Below are 19,651 nucleotides of genomic sequence, written 5' to 3'. Positions count from 1 at the left end.
TTTATATTATACAGATAGAAATTTAGTGAGGTACGATCTCGTGGGCACATGACATGCCAATTAGGTATTTAAGCATCACATTTCTCTTTTTAACTGCTGATCTTGGAACCAATGCCATCGTAGAGGGGAATATTTTACCCAAGACAGTCATTCAGTCCTAAATTTTTGCAAGAGCTGTTTTACAATTGTACATTATAGGCTTAAAAACAATACTGCTTGTAGTATAGTCATTAGTAATAGTATTTATATCAGTAAATAAGCTAATGTTCAAGTCTCTGAAAAAGTCATGTGGGAGATAAGGTAGATGGGGAAAATTGCTGAGAAGAGCTGATGCTCAAAACAGAGCCCTAAAGTATGCTTTGCATATCCATCTTGATTTCTGTTGTTCGCCATTAAGCTTAAGGTTATTTTAATCAGCTCATTAGGATCGTAAATCAGAATACTCAAAATAAAATGGAAAATTCAATATAAAGGAAAATTTTCTTTCACATTTTCTATCTCAGACATACGTGGCTATCACAACCATTTTTAGACTAGCCAAGATCAAATTTCAGTACCATCAAGACTGCTTTATTTTTGCCTTTGTTGGCTACCAACCAAAGAGGTTTTATTAGTGACTCTGAATAACATGTTAGGTAGCATATTGCCAGGGTGAAGTATTCAAGTGAATAATTAATGGAATTGTGGATGCCAAGTTATTTTATAATTCCTTAGGTAATTTGCATAAAACATGCTTAACAAGTTTTTTTCATTGAATGTTCGCTGTATCTTTATATCCTTTAAAGATAAAAAGTTGCATCCTTTAAAACAGTAGATTTTTAATTTGTTTTATTACATATTTCAGATTAAAATTAAATAAGTCTTTAACTTACTCTAGTGATTTTTTTTCTTTTTACTTTTTGTTCGGGTTACTTAATCGAGGACAGTTATGAAACACTTTATCACTCAAAGTCTTTACTAGCCCAAAAGTGTTTCCTTACTATTTTTTAGATTTACTTGGGCAGTCTGGACAAAGGTGAACAGATTTTTTCAGGTCATAATTTGGTCACTTGTTACTAATCTAGTTTAGGTGATAATGCTGCTAAGGCTGGTGTATCTTAAAAACTTTCCCAGCATTTACAAATTATAAAAATTGCTTTTTACAGTTCAAAATTTTATGAAAATGATTTTCACCCGTTTCCACCTCCTGTTTCCAATGTTAATAGTTAAACTTCACTTCACTGTTAACAAAAGCCCTACATTTTATTGCTCCTTCCTAAATTCATCCATAGAATCCCTTAGTGTTAAAGCTAGGGAAGCCCTTTCATTCTCTAATTCAGCACCCTCATTTTACAGATGAGGAAACTGAGGCCTTGGACTAGAACAGAGGTCTCCTGACTCAGTCCAGGACTCTTTCATTTACATCATGCTGCCTGATGTTTGTTTATGGAACTCAGCCAACATCACATACAGGGTGCTTTTTTTTTTTTTTTTTTTTAATGAACACAAAATGATTTGGTCCTCTCATCAGCTACTGTTCATCATTCCTGTCTAACTTTTCATTTTCCTTTTTTACCCTTACCTAATTTAATCCATAACAGTCCAGTTAATTATGACTTTTTTTATTTACTACTTCTTGGCATTTGACTTATTTTTAAGAATTGACCTCTTAGTAAGAAGGTTTCTTATCAGTAACTACTGTTGCTTTACCAGTATTTTAATAGTAGATTAACCTTAAAATTTATAACAGGAATGATTTGAAGAGTCTTAAATTTTGATTTAAAAATGAATTACAGATAGATAAGTACCAGAGTGTGGTTGGTTATGAGATCTAAGAACAGATATACTAGACATGAGAGCAGTATTTTTGTGTGCGAAATAACAAAAATGCCAAGAAATACTAGCCCAACAGTGTGAAATAATTGCAATAAAAACGGCTTATCTTATGACCTCATGGATTTAAACACATTTGTGTTTTAAGTTATTGAGTTATTAATAGTTATTAAATTATTAATAGTTATTAAGTTATTGAGTTATTTTCTGTATTGATGCTCACATGGTCTACTTTTGGCTGTGAGAGCCTCTTTTAGTTTCTGTGTCTTTTGGACAAGACCCTAGTAGTTTTAGGTAGCTTTCTTGCTTTCTGGTTTAACAAGATATTATGGACTAATGTGGTTTTTTCAAGGGTAATGCAGGGACTTTCAAGTTCTCATAGAAAGTTTATGATTTACAGATATCTGTAGGACCAAAGTATCATTTCTACTCCTCCCATTTTTTGAATTTTTATAAACATTATCTATAATTTTGCTTTTTTAAAAGAATAAGAAAAAATCTTTCAGCTTAATAAAATTAACATGCTTCTCTTGTATATTTACTTTTTTATTTAATTTGTTGATTTATGTCACTGAAATAGCCATGATGTCAACCTTTGGAAATTTTTAATTTTAGAGTAAACTAAGCACTAAGGCTCAGCAGATACTTTACAACATATATATATGTTGAACTGAATCAGAGGTCTAGAAATGTTACGTGACAACAGTTTTCCTGAAAAGATATCTGTGGGGTGAGGGGTTATTGTAGATGTTTTATTTTGATCAAGGCATAGTTGTTTATAAGTTGTGCTTGGATGATATTTCTTACGTTGGAGCATGAAAGCTATATTTTATGATTTATGAAGGTTTTAAAAATATATTTGAATAGCTGCTATGTTAGGTGCTAGACTAAAGAACAGACTGTCTTTTAAATGCTTTTAAGTTGGTAATGGTTGAAAAAACAAATAAGTTTAGTAAAAAGTTATATAACAGCTTTAACACTGAGATTTTAAACTGGTTTTCCATGCATTTCTACCTACCTGTGAGATTTTTAGATCAGATTTTATTTCTGTGTAACAGAACAAGAAATTGGGACTCAGGGAAGTAAAACATGATGTGATCTAATGTCTTAATGTCAAAAGCAGTAGTATTTGAAAGAAAATATAACTTTCTGATTTCGAGTCTAATTGCTTCCCAGTTTTGAAAAGAGTAAAATAACTATGCTTCGAGATAGAGGAGGAAAGTACCCGGCCATCTTTAATGTTGGTGTTTGAATAAGCTTCATAAAGAGATAACATTGGAAAACCAGAAGAATTTCAACATTTGTAGTGGAAACAAAAGCTAAAAAGGCAAGAATGTAGGAATTTGTGGGATGTTAGAAGAATACAAACATACAGATGGTTCCTGATTTACAATTGTTCAACTTAAAGTTTTTTGACTTTACAATGGTGCAAAAGCAATATGCATTCAGTAGAAACCATACTTTGAAATTTGAATTTTGATCTTGTGTGTATGTGGCATGATACTCTTTCATGATGCTGGACAGCAGCGATGAGATCACTTTGCCCTGCTATAGTGTAATGGAAATGTTCTGAGCACGTTTAAGGTAGGCGAGGCTAAGCTATGTTAGATAGGATAAGTGTATTAAAATACATTTTCAACTTAAGGTATTTTCAAGTTAATGATGGTTTTATCGGGACATAACCCCATTGTAAGTCAGGGAACATCTGTATTCATCCGAAGGGTAGAGTACATTCAGAGAAGATGCTCTATGGCTAAATAGTTTGAGACCATAGACTGGAGAACTTAACGGCTTAAATGGTTTAGAGCAAATGTGGAAGCTAATAGGTAACAATAAATAATATGACATAATCAGAGTTATGTTTTGTGTCTATGTGTCAGAAGATAACAGGAAGAGACTAGGAGACTTTGAGGCTCGTGTACTGTACTGGTACAGGTGACAGGAACTGTAGAAATAAAGGCATGACTGAAAGTGGTATTTTATAGGTAATTGAAAGTAAGATCTGAAACATTGCAGGTAAAATCTGAGATGGGAAGTTAAATCCAACATGATATTAAAGTTTGAAGTGTGGCGAATAGTAGAATCAGTGATAGTTATGGGCAAGAGGAGAAACAAATCTGGGGACTCCGGGCATAAATTGCTCCAGATAATGCTGAGTTAGGAGATTCCAAAAGGATTTGCGGCAGGTCAGTTAGCTGGAATGCTTGGAGTGGGAAAGGTCAGGGGGTGCCTTATAGAGTGGCACATAATGGGAGAGATGGTAGTTTTCTGATTCTTTAGTGTGGATGAGCTCCTTAGTGGGAGAGTAGAGTGAAGATCATAGGGCTGAAAAGAAGTCAGCTGTACACATATTAGGGCCGGAAGAAAAATCAGTGAGCAGTAGGAAAGGGGACAGTCAGGAAGTTAAATGTTGGAAGTTTAAAGACTGTTCTTTTCAGTCTTCTCCAGTGCTGGAAATAGCAAGAGGTGGGAGTCGAGGGGTATGAAGACCCTTTGAATGTGGAGGTAATTAATAACTAACCTACTCTGAGTCCAAAGGTCAGAAGCAAAACTAACAATAACAAATATATATTTTTTAAACACATACACATATTCTTTTACCTAAATGTATGAATGTGATTTTACTTTATGTAGTGTACTCTTCCTCTCCCATCAGCTTATATTGTTTTTAATCATTGTATAATCAATGAATGTTATCGATGTACCACAGTCTTATTTTGGTACTCCCCCTTTAATGGACATTACTTTATTCCTTTTTCTTTGCTGCTAAAAAATCAGTATTCCTAAAATAACATCCTTAGAACACGTGCTTTATTTCTCTCTAGGTTGTACAGTATGCGTATTAGTTGAACTACACGTATCCTTAACTATTTGACTATTTTAACCTAAAAAAAAAGGAAAAGGGAAAATTCTTTGGCTCAGTCTCATATTTTACTTTAAATAAAGGTGGTCAGGTTGTTTTCCAGAAGGACTTCTTCACATTTCCACTTTCAGTATGTGGGAATAACCTTTCCTCACATTTCTGCCAGAAGTAGACATTCAAATTTTTTATATTTTTACTGATTTTAATGAGTATAGTTTTACTTCTTGTTACTTTGATATGTATTTTCTTAATAATTAGTAAATTTGTGTGTATCCAGATAGTGCTCTTTTATAGTTTTCGAGTTTCTAGTCTTAGTTAAAAAGATTTTTTCTGCTCTTTAGATTAGACATGTATTCTCGATGTTTTGTTAAGATGTACATGTCAAGAATGTGTGTATATGTACATGCACACATACACATGTACACACATATACTACACACATGCATACACATATGTACACACATACATATACATTTATTAAAATATTTAAGTATTAAATACATATGGAATTTTTGTTGATGATAAAACATGGTGGACCTACTTTTATTTCTTTCAGATGGGTAGTCACTTGTGACAGCACAAGTCTGAACGACAATTCATCCTTTTCTTTTGATTAGATCTTTGGATCTTTCAGTAGAATGTTTAGCCACATAAATTCTGTGCCTTTTTAAAAATTTTTTGGTAAATAATAGCCTTTTGCTCTTGTAAAAGGAACATTTTTAAATCTGTATTTGTAGGTATGTATTACTGGAATAGAGAAAAGCTATTATTTTTGTTAGCCATTATATTGACTTCCTTTATAAAGGGCTAGTAATTCTGCTAATGATATGATAGTATATCTAGAGACCCAATAAGTAGATACTATGGGTGAGATAATTTTTTTTCTCTTTTATATCTTTTTTTCTTCACATCTTTAGAGAGTCAGCACAAAATAATATGATGAACAAAAATAAAGATTTTGGAGTGAACAAAAAGTCAAAGAAGCTCTAATAAGTTTCACTAAAGAAGAAAAGTCGCCTTAGAATGAAGGACTGTTGGTGAGATGGGATCCTTGAAGGAGAGTAAAATGATTCCCAGATGTCTCAGAGTGACAGAATGATTTTAGACACCATCATATTTTGAGGTTTACATATGTTACAGTGCTTAAGTGGGAATTGGCAAGACTACTTGAGCTGAATGTCAACAGCATAGCATTTGTTGTTGAAATATCTGATCAGTAGATTCACTTGAAAGTGGAGGGAGAACAAATAGAGTCCAGGGGGATGATACTAGATTGGAGGATGCTGGGAAGTATGAGTAACTGAGGTGACTGTAAAAGACTTCAGGTAGGAACTGAGTAGCTCAAAGATTTAAGGAGTTTAAATCTTAGTAAAAGAGAAGTATGTATGTTTGTTTTACAGTTACAGGATTTAAAGAAAGGCACATTTTTTGAATTATGTGTGGCATGATACAAGCCATGGTTTGCACGAACTGTGGAACTTGTTAAAATACATGCTGAAACGTAAGACTTTTCAGGGTTGTGACAAAGTTTATGACATTACTTTGAAAAAGCTGCCATAGATGATTCTGATATACCACACTAAGCAAGAACCACTGGTGGGCTAGAAACTGGAGTGTGGGCCTTTTTCTTTTTTCATGTTCATTGTTTGGCCAAAAATAAATGGAGATACAAGTTATTGAAATTGAGGAGGTAAGGGAGAATGGGACTGGATGAGAAGGAATATCTAGCTTTAGTCATAATTTAAGATAAATTTTTGGTCTTTTTAAACATTACTAGTAAAAAGAAAGCTTTATTCATTTTTTAACAATAATAACAAATAACAAATAATTATTTAACAAATAATAATAATTTTTTGAATCAGGCTGTATTCCAGCCATAAGTACAGTAGTCAGTAAGAACATTCAAGTGTCTGTCCTCACGTAGCTTGCATTTTTTAAATGAACGAATAACTTGTCATTCCTAGAGTATTTGTTGAGTCACCACAGTGTTCAAATAATCTCATCTATCCCACACATTGTACAGTCAATCCAGTATTGTTTCTTTAAGGCAGTGGTCTTTATAAATAAAATATTAATTTTTAAATGGATGCTTTCTTTTATTCCCATTACCGCTAACTGCTTTTCTGTAGTTGTAAGTATTGCCCTAAAGCTGCCTTACTACTAACATAAGGAGAGACAAAGAAAAGGTGAACCCATTGCCCTACATAGTGGAAAAGAAGGAACATTCTTTCAGTTCTAGCAGTCTTGAGTTTCAGCACAATATGCTTCTTAAATAGGGAACAGATGAAAGAGAAATAATTCCAGACTCTTACCTACTAGCCATGAATAAATTTAAAACTTTTCATATATTACATAACCCAGTGATACCTGATCATGTAACCAGAACAGAGTAGAAGATGATTATTTTCATCATCTTGTTCTTCCTCTCCCAACCCAAATTTGTATATAAATGTTAAAAAATAATATCAGATGCTATTTTCCACAGTCACTGTTTCCATGGGTTCAGTTTTGCTTAATGTTCATACCTAGTGCTAACAGCCATCCCTTTTAGTTTTTTAGCTAATTTTTTATTTTTTAAATTTATTTTTATTTTTTATTTTTATTAATTTTTTTTTTAGGTGAAGCAACCCTTGGTTGACCTCACAGATTGCAAGGACCTTGTCAGCTTACAGTCCCTTATTTTTTATTTTTTACGCCTACAGCACCTGGTCTTCCTGGGTGGTCTCCTATCCAAGTACTAACCAGATCCAAACCTGCTTAGCTTCCGAGATTAGACGGGATTGGGCTTGTTCAAGGTGGCATGGCTGTAGACTAATTTTTTAAAGAAGAAAATGATTGTGTATTTAGATGTAAATGCTTTGAGGTTTTAATTAATCTGGGTAACTTAGAACAGGAAGGAAAAAGATCTCTTGTTCTCTTCAGCTCTAAAGCCTATGAGTCTTAATATTTTATGGATCAGAGGCCGTATCAATTAATAGTTTATTTTATACCAGCAGACCCAAATAAAATAGTACATTTCCTCCTGAATCGTAATACTTGTTATAATTTATATTTTGGGCTTTTAGGTAAGTAGAGTACTTACCAGATGCTGAGACACCTTGCAGTAGAGTGGAAATATTAGAGGAAAAAGGCTATTCTAATACCTGTACTTCAGAAACAGTAAATTGATCAGCAGTTTGATAGTATATGGTATATTTCTGATGAAAACCCTTAGAATAGGTCTAGATGAATTCATAGTGAGTCATCACTCCAGCTGTTTACTTTCCAGAGAAAACAGAGTCAAGTTCAAGATTTCATATTCAAATCAGGATCTTAATCTTTAAACAAAGTAAGGATTAGAAGACTAGGATACATGTCAAGTATGAAATGAGAGTCATTGTTTCTACACTCACTACCCTCATCTTTATATTTAGCTTCCCCTATCCTTCCCATTAACATAGAGATAAGGTTAGGAGGCTTCATTTGTTACAGCGGTCCAGAAAGATACAAGCTGTATGAAAAACTAGAAGAGGTAAAGGGAATTAAGATTTTTCTTTGGTCTCTCCTATGACATTTTAAAGTAGTTGATTTTAATCAGAATCCAAATAAGGTCTACATGCTGCTTTTGGCTGCTAAATTCCACTTATTGATGAAAGAAATACATTCATTTGTTCCATTGAATATCCCACATTCTGGATTTGGCTAATCTTGAGTTATTGCTAACATATTCCGTTATCCTCCTGTAATATCTCTAAAGTGGTAGAGGCTTGATTAAATTCACTTTTAGTTCTTTGATCGTGAAGTCCTTTTTTCTTCCTTTTACATGCACACTTTAGTGGTGTGAATATTGATTGGTGCTAAGTGTCGGAGTAGTCTGTAAGGAGACCAGCCTGGGGAAGGGGGAAAGGGATGGAAGGAGATCCTAGCGCAAGCTGTGTTTACTCAGCAGTTCTGCCTAGGCTTCTCTACCTGACCAAAGGTGGTAATGGCTTATATACCAGGATTTCAAAAAAAAGGGAAGCTCTATCATTTTATGCTTGAATTTTCTCTAATATAGCTACAGTAATTATTGATATGGTTAGGAGTAGCAATGTGACTGTGGACCAATTGCTTGCCATTATTAAACACAGTTGTGCCTCTACTCCCTAGATATCCTTCACTCCCTACATCTCTTCTATTCTTTCTTTTTTGTGTCCTCAGAGTGCAGAGGGTCAGATATGGAATTTGTACCAGATATAACCTGGATATATGACTATAAAGTGTATCAGAAATTTGCCAGCAATACATCTGATAAGGGGTTGATTCCAAGATTTATTAAAAAAAAAAAAAAAACCTCATACAACTCAACACCAAAACAACAACAACAACTCAATAAAAACTGGGCAAAGGACCTGAATAGGCATTTTTCCAAAGAGGACATACAGATGGCCAATAGACATATGAAAGGATACTCAACATCACTAATCATCAGAGAAATGCAGATTAAAACCACAATGAGATAATCACCTCACATTTGTCAGAATGGGTATCATCAATAAATCAACAAACAACTGATGTTGGCGAGGATGTGGAAAAAAGGAAACCTTCGTGCACTGTTGGTGGGATTGTAAATTGGTACAGCCACTATGGAAAACAGTTGGGAAGTTCATCAAAAAATTGAAAATAGAACTTAACTGCCTTATGACCCGGCAGTTCCACTTCTGGATATTTATCCAAAGAAATCCAAAACACTAATCAAAAAAGACACATGCACTCATAAGTTCACTGCAGCATTACAGTGAACATCAGTCAAGATATGGAAGCAACCTAAGTGCCCATCAATAGACGGTTGGACAAAGAAGAAGTGGTACATATGTACAGTGGAATATTACTGAGCTGTAAAAAATGAAATCTTACCATTTGCAATGACATGGATGGACCTAGAGGGTAATATGTTAAATGAAATAAGTTAGAGAAGGACAAATACCATGTGACCTCAATTAAATGTGGAATCTAAAGAAGAAAATAAGCAAACAAAACATGAGGACTCATAGATAAGAGAACAAACTGATGATTGCCAGATGTGAGGGGGCTTGGTGTGCTCGGTGAAAAAGGTGAAGGGGTTAAAAGAAGTACAAATTGGTAGTTAATGAAATAATTAAGGAGATGTAAAGTGCAGCATAGGGAATATGGTCATTATTAGTGTAATAACTACTTGTAGTGCCAGGTGGGTACTAGACCAGTTGGTGAGGGGAGATCACTTTGTAAATTATATAAACGTCTAACCAGTATGCTGTATACCTGAAACTAATATAATATTGAATGTCGTTTCTAATTGAAAAATAAGAATTTCAAATTTTTGCTCAGCTACCTCTCTTTATCATAATGGAGCTAACAAATTGAATATATGATTGAATCGATTCTGTAGTGCAAAAGTCCTGTGTTGTTTGTTTCCATGTACATGTACAAGAGGACTGCCATTGCTTGAATATGTTCTCTGGAAAATAAATGCTGCAAGACAGAGAACAGTTTCATGTTTCGGTTGGTGGGAAGCGGATTACAGCCCTGGGAAGTCTCCCTGTTTAATAACACAGGTGATGAGGCTGAGTAGACCTGCGGGACAGTGCGGATGTGCAGCATAAGAGAAGGAACTGTGTTGGAGCGGTGGTGCTTCTGTCCCGTGCCTGCACACCTTTTCTACAGCTTTTAATAGAATTTGGTAGGAAATGGGATGCTATCTGGGATTGCGTGTGAAGCCTATTCTTCATAACATCATTTTTTATATTAATGGAATTCTATATTAACAGTGTTCAGGGCTTAGAACAGTGCCAGGCATGTATTAACACTCAGTAAATGTTGAATGAATGATAAACTACATTTCAGTGACATTTTGAAACAAATGGGTGTATCTAAAAAGAAGTCCTTTTACAGAGGTGTAGTCTCAGAAAATTTATAATTTTCACTCCATGTTTTAGTAGACTCCATAAGTTTTATCAAAACAAGAACTTATGTTACATGAGAATGTTTGACTTTTAAAATACCTATTTTGTTCATTTGCTATAAACTTACGGAATACCTAATGCATATCTCAACATGAACGTAACGGAGAAATCAAAACTACAGATTTAGGTCATGTTACCATCTAGACAATACTGTGGCTTAAGAGGTCTGAGTTTCCTTAGGGAAACTCTTGAGCTTTGCCCCCCAAAATAAGCACTAACTACCAAGAAGAAATCAATTTTTATACTAGCAGGTCTCAAACATTTTGCTGTTAATACCCTGTTACATTCTTTATTAATGACTCCAAAGAACTTTCGTTTATGCAGGTTACAGCTGTCGATATTTGCTGCATCAGAAATTAAAAACGAGATTTTATATTACTAACACATCTTAACATATCAATAAACCCATCCATAATGCATTTTCTGAAAAATTAATTCTGTTCCAAGGGGAAAAATTTCATGACAAGAGTGTCATTGTTTCACATTTTTGCAAATCTCTATTAATCTCTGGCTTGGTAGAAGACAGCTGGGTTCTCACATCTGCTTCTGCATTCACATGTTGAGTTATGTTGCTGTAGTTGAACTAACATGAAAAAAATCTGGCCTTAGAATGATATATAGTTGTAAATTTTTCAAATCAGAATAAAAATTTATTATTCAAATATATTTGGATATTCTTCTTTGATACTATACCAGATTTCAACAAGTGGATGGTTTCTTAAGGGTTAGTTGTAATACAAGATCTGAAATTGTATCATTGAACTTTTTGTAATTCTGTTAACGTTAAAAACCGTTGGTCTCTCTTGAACATTGAATGGATGTTTCCTCATGAGTCATTTTGTACTGGTCATTAGGAAAGTATTTGTTCACTGAGTTGTACAGCTCTTCTATATATATGTTCATTGCACAATATAAAAAATCAGAGTCATTAACATCATCACTATCATCAGAGAAGAGTATTTATTGGTGGCTCATGGTGGCTGATAAGTTTTCCAAATCCTAATTTTCTCTTAAAAGCTTAAGTTTTATCCTTGCTAATAAATATTGTTTTCTTTAAAGTGACAGTTTCACTTTATTTGCAAGAAAATATCTGCCAAATTCTCAATCTAAAAAACCATACTTTGTCTATTGTTCTTTGAAGTAAATGTGGCATTCAATGCAAAAAGTAGCTGGCTAAGCTTGCAGTTCAAACAATTGCACAGTGCTTTTCTTTGAGACAGCCATCATTTTAGTATTCAACAGAAATGCTTTTATGGGTACTTAAATGATTTGTTACAGAGGATATTAAAGAGATGTATATTTGAGGATTAAGATTTTAATAAAATTAAGCATTTTTACTGCTTCATCAAGGAAATTTTTCAGTGAAGAATTTTCCTTTTTTTTTTTGAGTGCATGGTAGTGAAGAATATGACTATTAGTCCATTAAGGTATTCCTGCCTTGATTTGTACTAAGATGCGAGCAGCTTTACCCACTAATGCTCTATAACATCAGCATAAATGTCAGTTCAGTGAAAAAGGCAAGTCATGTTTTAATAATAGTATAAAATAATTTTGACCTCAAGGACCCCTTAAAAAGCCTTGGGTACCCCATGGTTCCCAAGACCTCACTTTGAGAGCTAATTTCTATACTAAATAAAAAGCTGACCAAACTATGACAAAGATAACAAGTCTGCTTTTTTGTTTTTCAGTGCTTTGAACAGTGTTAGTAGCGAAGTACATTTACTATGAAATGGAAAGAAATATCTTTTTAAATAAGCACTACTAAAAGTCTGTCTTTAAACTTAGAGAGTCTGTAACCTGACGAGTTCTTAGAAGGGATGGATACAGCAGGGCCTCAGTGTGGTTATGGAGTGATATACTTGATTTGTTCCTACCTGGGTTTTTTTTGTTTGTTTTTGTTTTTAAACAGAAAATATAGGACAGTACTGCCCTCAGTTTTCTCTCATCCTGTGAAACTGACCTATGAGAATTTCATGATGGATTCTCCTTATTTTTTTTCAATAAAACGCAGAAGCCTACCTCAGTTCACACCTACCGTCAATTTCTACTCCATTTTCTTTTGCCTTTATCTTCCAGAACTATTAATAGCTGTACGTGTGTGTGTGTGTGTACACATGTGTGTATTGATGTGTTACCTGAGAATTAAACTTGGTTTAAGTCATCTTCACTTGATTTGAACAGCATTGCTCGCCCATGGGGATGAATGTTGAACTCTTCTTTATACCTTTTTCCCCCTACTTGGACACTTTATCTATATTAATCACACATTTCTGCCACCAGAACAATCCTCTGCACATTTTCACTTCTACCATTCTAAAGAGTTTACGAGTATAACCAATGAATGGACACTTGTTTTGATTCACTAGGGCTCAGTAGTCTTAATTTTGTCTGCTTAGTTTTTTTTTTTCCCCCCTCTCTCTTGAGGAACCAAGGAATTCCTTACTCAATAAACTGTTTCATAAAGATGACTATAGGTAGTGTTTATTTATAATTCTATGAATCATTACATCCAGTACTCTTTTCTCTTTATTTTGCCTGTAATATCTGTTTTAGTCAAAATTTCTATCCATTCAGGCGATCATCCTTTTCAAGTTTTAGCTGTGTTTCAGTCTCTCAGATCCTCTTAACATTTCTTTTCTAAAACTAGAATAATAAATTAACTTAATTGAGAAAATTTCTTATATTGGTTCCCATTCAAACAAACTCAGAGCTTTCCATTCCAGTATGAGGAGGGGACTAGCTTCTTGATTTTTGTTTTCACACCTGACTTTAATTTCCAGACTTTTCCTTTCCAGACTGATAGTGGTTTCATTTAAGTCCTGTGACTCATTACTGCTCAGTAATTGAAAAGGATATGCCAGAAATATGGCCTATCTTCTGTTCCTTTCATGTTTTAATTTCTTCGCCTTTTTCATTGTTTTGTCAGTATACCCTGACTATAATTTATTTAATCATTCAGCACGTATTTATTGAATAATGTAGTTTTATATTTTAAAGAGATCTTAGAAGACATCTGTGGAAATAACCACTCATATGTTTGGGCAGTCGAAGTCCATATCTGTGGACTGTGAGGTGGCGGCTTATCAGAGGCCTTTTGGGTATAAAAATAGGACTGTAGCTAATGTCAGTTTAATTTAAATCATAATTTGGATTGGTTGATAGTTTACTATTCATAGTCTAGAGAGTTTTGCTGACTTTAAAATTTAAAAATTTTTTTGAGACTTTTAAAATTACTTAATTTTATTTCAAAATTATTGTTCTGTATCATCAAATCAATGGCAAATGTTTTGTAAAAAACATTTTTTTGTTGTTTTTTTAAAAACGACATGGTGTATTGTGGACTGTACAAAAATACAAAAAAGGTTATGGGTTGGATTTAACACACATGCTATAATTTGTAGACCGCTGTTCTATATCACAATGGAAACAAATGTTGCCATCAGAAGTCTGTTACTAATCAATAATTTATTAGGTATACCATATGCCTGTGTCTTTATATGAGTTACTGTTTATAAAGGATAGTTGGTTCTCATAAACATTGTACATAGTAAGTACTTAAATATTTCTAAATGGGGCGGGCTCATTTGTTTACCCTTCCCCTAATTCCTGGAGATGTACATCCAAGCTTTGACAAATTTTAAAGTCTTTCAGTATACTTTTGTAAGTAAGCCTACCAAAAATCCTTTATTAAAAATCACTACGTGATCTAGCACTTAGTAGTACTCCCTGTTGGTTTGCCGGATTTATACGTAATACCCTATGTACCTGTACTAACTCTAATCGTTGAAATATAGGAGTGAAAGAGACCATTCACTTCAATTTCCTCATTTTATAGATGAGGAAGCAGAGGCCTAGAAGATTCATATGATTTGTCTAAAATCATACTGGCTACCTGAGATCTTATTTCTGTCTTGTTTTTTTGTTTGTTTGTTTGTTTGTTTTTACTTTACATCTGAGAGCTCTGGATTACAGCGAAAAAGGGAAGGAAAAGTAATTTAGATGTTTATCCCTTCCAAGTTATAATCATACTTTAAATTCTTAAGATTTACTAACTTTGGATCTTCAATGACCATTAATCCGATAATAAAACAAAGCAACAAGCAACCAAAAGAAAAAATTTTCACAGCACAAAAATTGCCATAACTATTTTTTTTAAAGGTAGGATAAATTAGCCTTTACATAAAATGTACAAATTGCCAGACATACTCTTAGGAAAATTATCTAAAAGATGTTCATATGCCCAAATTAGAAGGTAAAAATCATTGCCATTGCCTGCTAATTTCATTTCACAAACTATCTTGTTCCCTTGTTTTTTAAGTCACATTTATTTCTATTTTGGGGGGAAATGCTACAGAGTTTTTACTGGGTCATAATGTTTAAATTATTAAAGATACCCTATTAAATCTTACATAAAACAAGTGAGATATAGAGCTAACGATTATTCTAAAAGGGTAATTTTTCCTTTTTTAATAGTGTGAGTAAAAATTATCTAATGAGATTGGGTCTTTAAACATGTAATTTAAACTCAGCATTTATTGTTAATATTAAGAGTGGTAGAATTTTTGTAAGGAAATACACTACTTTGCATCTCTTTGAACTTAATATTACAGGCAGCAATGAAAAGATAATTCTTAAAATGTTTGACAAATAAACCATAGTTGTAGTTCAGGGCTAATACACAAAATGTAAATATGGTGTTGTTTACCATTAATGCTTTAAGAACTCAAACAAATAATTTGATTTTGTAGTATTGTTTTTTGTCTTTTTGTTAGTATTAAAAATAAGCTGAAATACGTATTTCATTTAAAGCTTAATGTTTCTTCTTGAGATTCTCTGATTGTTTCTAAATCCTAATGTTGCACTTTACAGTTTACAAAAGTAATTTGGTAAACATGATTTCATTCAGTAAAATTTTGTAAAACCTTTTAAGATTTACCTTTGGAAAAGTTAAGAATATACTTTATGCACATTTTTAAAACTACATTGGCAAAGACTTCAAAACGAAGTCTTCATTGTACCATGTTTCATACACACAAAAAATGCCATTACCTAACATCGCTAGGATTTTAATTATTTTTAATGAGGCAGGAAACTAAGGGCAATGCATTTTTGGTACTACTCCTGAGAATGTTTCATGGGGAGGAGGCAGAAGATTATACAGTGTTAGTATGTCCTGTTATCTCATTGCCTTTGATAATTACAGGACAGAATGGATTTCTAAAGATAGAGACAAAATTTTTCAAAAAGGCATATCCTAGCAATTTTGAACTTAATAGTTTTAAATGTCTCCAATGAATAATCGGAGTTTTTAAGAATTTTTTGTGATAGGTGTGTATCAGTTTGTCAGGGCTGCCATAACAAGATACCACAGACTAGGTGACTTAAAGAACAAATTTATTTTATCACAGTTCTGAAAGCTGGAAGTCCAAGATCAAGGTCCCAGCAGGTTTGGGATTTTTTTGAAGCCTCTCCTTGACTTGCGGATAGATGGCCACCTTCTTGCTTTGTTGTCACATGGCTTTTCCTCTAGTATCCAAGCTATCTTCCTCCTCTTACAAGGATAACCAGTCATGCTGGGTTATATTCAGATTTTTAGAGGTCCCCCCTTCTGGCCTCATTTGAACTTAATCACGTCTTTATAGATCTCATCTTCAAATGTCACATTCTGAGGTTAGGGCTTCAACATAGGAATTCTAGAGGGCTGCACAGCCCTTTAGATGGTAATAACCACCATGACTTCACTAATAGATAAGTTGGTTTAATCTCTCCTCTTTCATTCCCCCTCACACTGTTTTGTTGTTGTTGTTACGATAGTTCGGTATTTTCACAGTGTGTCTTGGTTTTAACAAGACAATTTGAACAGAGTTTTTGATACCTCAGTGGGTAGCATGGCAGTGGCTGAACTGTTACTTTGCTTCACAGCAGATTGAGAACTCAACACCCAACAAACAAAATGATTTTGATAGATGATTCTGTGTGAGTTTAGAAGCTGTTATTTAGCTGGGTATTATGGCCTGTTTGTGACTGCAGAGACTGGTTGACTGTTCAGGACAGCCAGTCACATCCCTGTCCACATAAACTGTGCCTGGGGCCTTGGCAACATATGCCATAGCTTAGAATTAGCAACTTCTTAGGACCCTCTAGTGCTAAGAACTTTTATTCTTTGGGGGGGTCTTTTTATGCTACATTCCATACTATTTATTGTTTTCTTGTACTGAGGAACGTCAGTTTAGTATTTGAATTTCATTTCTGAATATACATATCTGTATGTAGAAATGGCTCATATATCTCAGTGCTCTTACATTTAAATGAGGGTTATAATACTGGAGAGGAAATTTAATAATGTGTATAAGGTCTAGCCCCATATATAACATGTAGCAATTACTCAATAAATGTGAATATTCTCTCACTTCATTTTTCTTGCAAATCAGTGAGAAGCAGTGTGCACATAGTAGCAAAGGTAACTTGATACACATAAAGACATTTTGAATTAAAGGGAGAATCAGCTCCTCCAACATTTTGTCTGTTACAGAAACCTGTAAACCATCTGCATTTTACACTCTACACTCAGACTCAGGGTGTGTGCTCTCATAACTTTCTATATTTTTTCTTATCTAAATTGGAATTAATTGTTGTCTTTCCAACAATCTGTAATGTCACAAGATCTAGCCCTGGTCTTTTCTTAGCCATGTCTCCAGCATCTGTCAGAGTTCCTAGCACATAAGTGCTCAGAGTATTTGACTAAGTTTATGAATCAGTCAGCGTCTCCCCCCTCCCCCACCGTGGTCTTTGGTGATTGCATGACCGTTTTTGCTTACCTTTCACTTGTCACCACCCCACTCCACAGATGCATCTAATCAGCACGTGTTTGGATTGGTTTATTACCCCAAAGTGATAAAAATACAGTGGTCCTCCATTATCCACATTTTTACTTTCCATGGTTTCATTTACCATAGTTTGAAAATACGAAATGGAAATGCCGGAAATAACAATTCATAAGTTTTAAATTGTGTGCCATTCTGAGCAGTGCGATGAAATCTTGCTCCATCCCTCTGTGAATCATCTCTTTGTCCAGTATATCCACACTGTATATGCTGCCCACCCCTAGTCACTTAGTAACCGTCTCAGTTATCAGATCCAGTGTCATCGTATTGCAGTGCTTGTGTTCAAGTCACCCTTTTGCCGCAGAGAGCAAAAGTAGTGACGCTGGCAATTCAGATATGCCAAAGAGAAGCTGGTAAAAATGCTTCCTCTAATTGAAAAAAGTGAAAGTTCTCAACCTAATAAGCAAAGAAAAAAATGATTGTATGCTGAGGTTGCTAAGATCTATTGTAAGACTGTCTTCTATCTGTGAAATTGTGAAGAAAGAAAAAGAAATTTGTGCTAGTTTTACTGTCACATCTCAAACTGCAAAAGTTACGAGCACAAGTGTGTGATAAGTGCCTGTTTAAGATGGAAAAGGCACTAAATTTGTGAGTGGAAAACATGAAGAGAAAACGTGTTCCGATTGGTGGCAGCGTGTTGCGCCAGAAAGCCGTGAGCTGCCTGCAGACTTCAGCAAGGGATCCACACTTACATAACTCTTATTCTAGTACATTGTTGTAATCGTTCTGTTTTTTATTAGCTGTTGTTATTTTTTGCTATATCTAATTTATAAATTGAACTTTATTATAGATATGTGTGTATAGGGAAAAACATAAATAGTACAGTGTATACAAAGTTTGGTACTATCCATGCTTTCAGGTGCTGAGGATTTGGTAATTTGTCCTGTGGATAAGGGGGGGCTACAGTGTGTTGAACATTTGGGTGACTGTACTTTGTTAATTTTGGACGGGGGGGGGCATGCCTTTTTCTTTCTGTGAAGGTAGTTGTTACTTTTCCTCTGTGGTTTCTCATCTCAGTAAATGGAATGACCACCCATCCAGATGTCCTAAAGGAAACCTTTTTTCCTTCCTTTGTCCTCATCCCTGTGTTCAATCATTCACTCCTTGAGCCTCCTTCCTAAATATCTTTGGAATTCCACTACTCTACAGCTCCAGTGCTACAATACAGGTTTTTTTAGTCTTCTAGATTTCTGCATCATCCTCCTAACTTTGCTCACTTTTTCCAGTTCACCTGCCTTCCAAATATAAATTAAGTCATTCCCCTACCCTGCTTAAAACCTTTCAGTGCATTAATTTTTCTCTGATTCTTTCAGGGCCCCTCAGAATATGGTTTTATCTGTGTTTTAAACCTTCCTTCATGTTTTGTTACTCATCCTTCACCCAGACTGTTCCCTGACTGTTACTCATCACCGGATTGCTTCTGTTCCCTGCCTTCCTCCCCCAAATGTTCATGTTCTCACTCTGCTCCTGTTCATCCTTCAGGTCTAAACACTAGTGACTACTTCCTCTAAAGTATTCCTAGACTCCTAAATTTAATTCGACCTTGCTCTGTGTACGTCCGTTGGAAAATTATTACCTCCTCATTTGTCTTCTTACATACAGGCTCGATAAGTGCTTGGTCACCATTCTTTCCGCTGTTTAGGGCAGTAGCAGTTCCTGTCACATAGTAGCCTAGTCAAGTGCTTGTTAATTTGTGATTTTTAAATGAAATGTTAACTCTGCATCATAAAGAAATCCATGATGTGGCAGAACAATCAGCATAGGCTCATAAGCTTAGATACCCCTTTATACCAAATAGACATTAGTATATCCTTTTTTAACAAAGGGCCAAGAAACTGAAGTCTGTGGGCCAAATCTGACTTGTTAACCTTTTATAAGGACCACAAGCTATGAAAGTTTATTTATTTATTTTTTATTTTTACGTGCTTGAAAAGAAATCAAAATATTTTATGACACAACAGTATCATATAAAATTCAAACTTCAGTATCCCTGAATAAAATTTAATTGGACCATGGCCACACATTCATTTAGATGTTGTTTGCTCTTTGCTTTTGTGCTGCGACCACAGAGTTGAGTAGTAGTGACAGACTGTATGGCTGTTAAAGCCTGACGTATTCACTGTGGCTCTGTA

The 19,651-nt window shown here is 34.4% G+C and overlaps 1 protein-coding gene and 1 pseudogene across 1 annotated transcript in view; one reads left to right on the top strand and one right to left on the bottom strand.

Annotated features, from left to right (window-relative positions):
- TBL1XR1 (transducin beta like 1 X-linked receptor 1) overlaps window positions 1–19,651 on the top strand; it is a 74,393-nt gene that overhangs the window by 7,882 nt on the left and 46,860 nt on the right. The gene's annotated exons all lie outside the window — the stretch shown is intronic.
- Window positions 7,369–7,487, bottom strand: LOC112479113 (annotated as a pseudogene).

This window comes from Pteropus alecto, unplaced genomic scaffold (assembly GCF_000325575.1).
Source record: "Pteropus alecto unplaced genomic scaffold, ASM32557v1 scaffold33, whole genome shotgun sequence".
Taxonomy (NCBI): Eukaryota; Metazoa; Chordata; class Mammalia; order Chiroptera; family Pteropodidae; genus Pteropus; species Pteropus alecto.
This window is presented reverse-complemented; position numbering and strand designations above follow the sequence as displayed.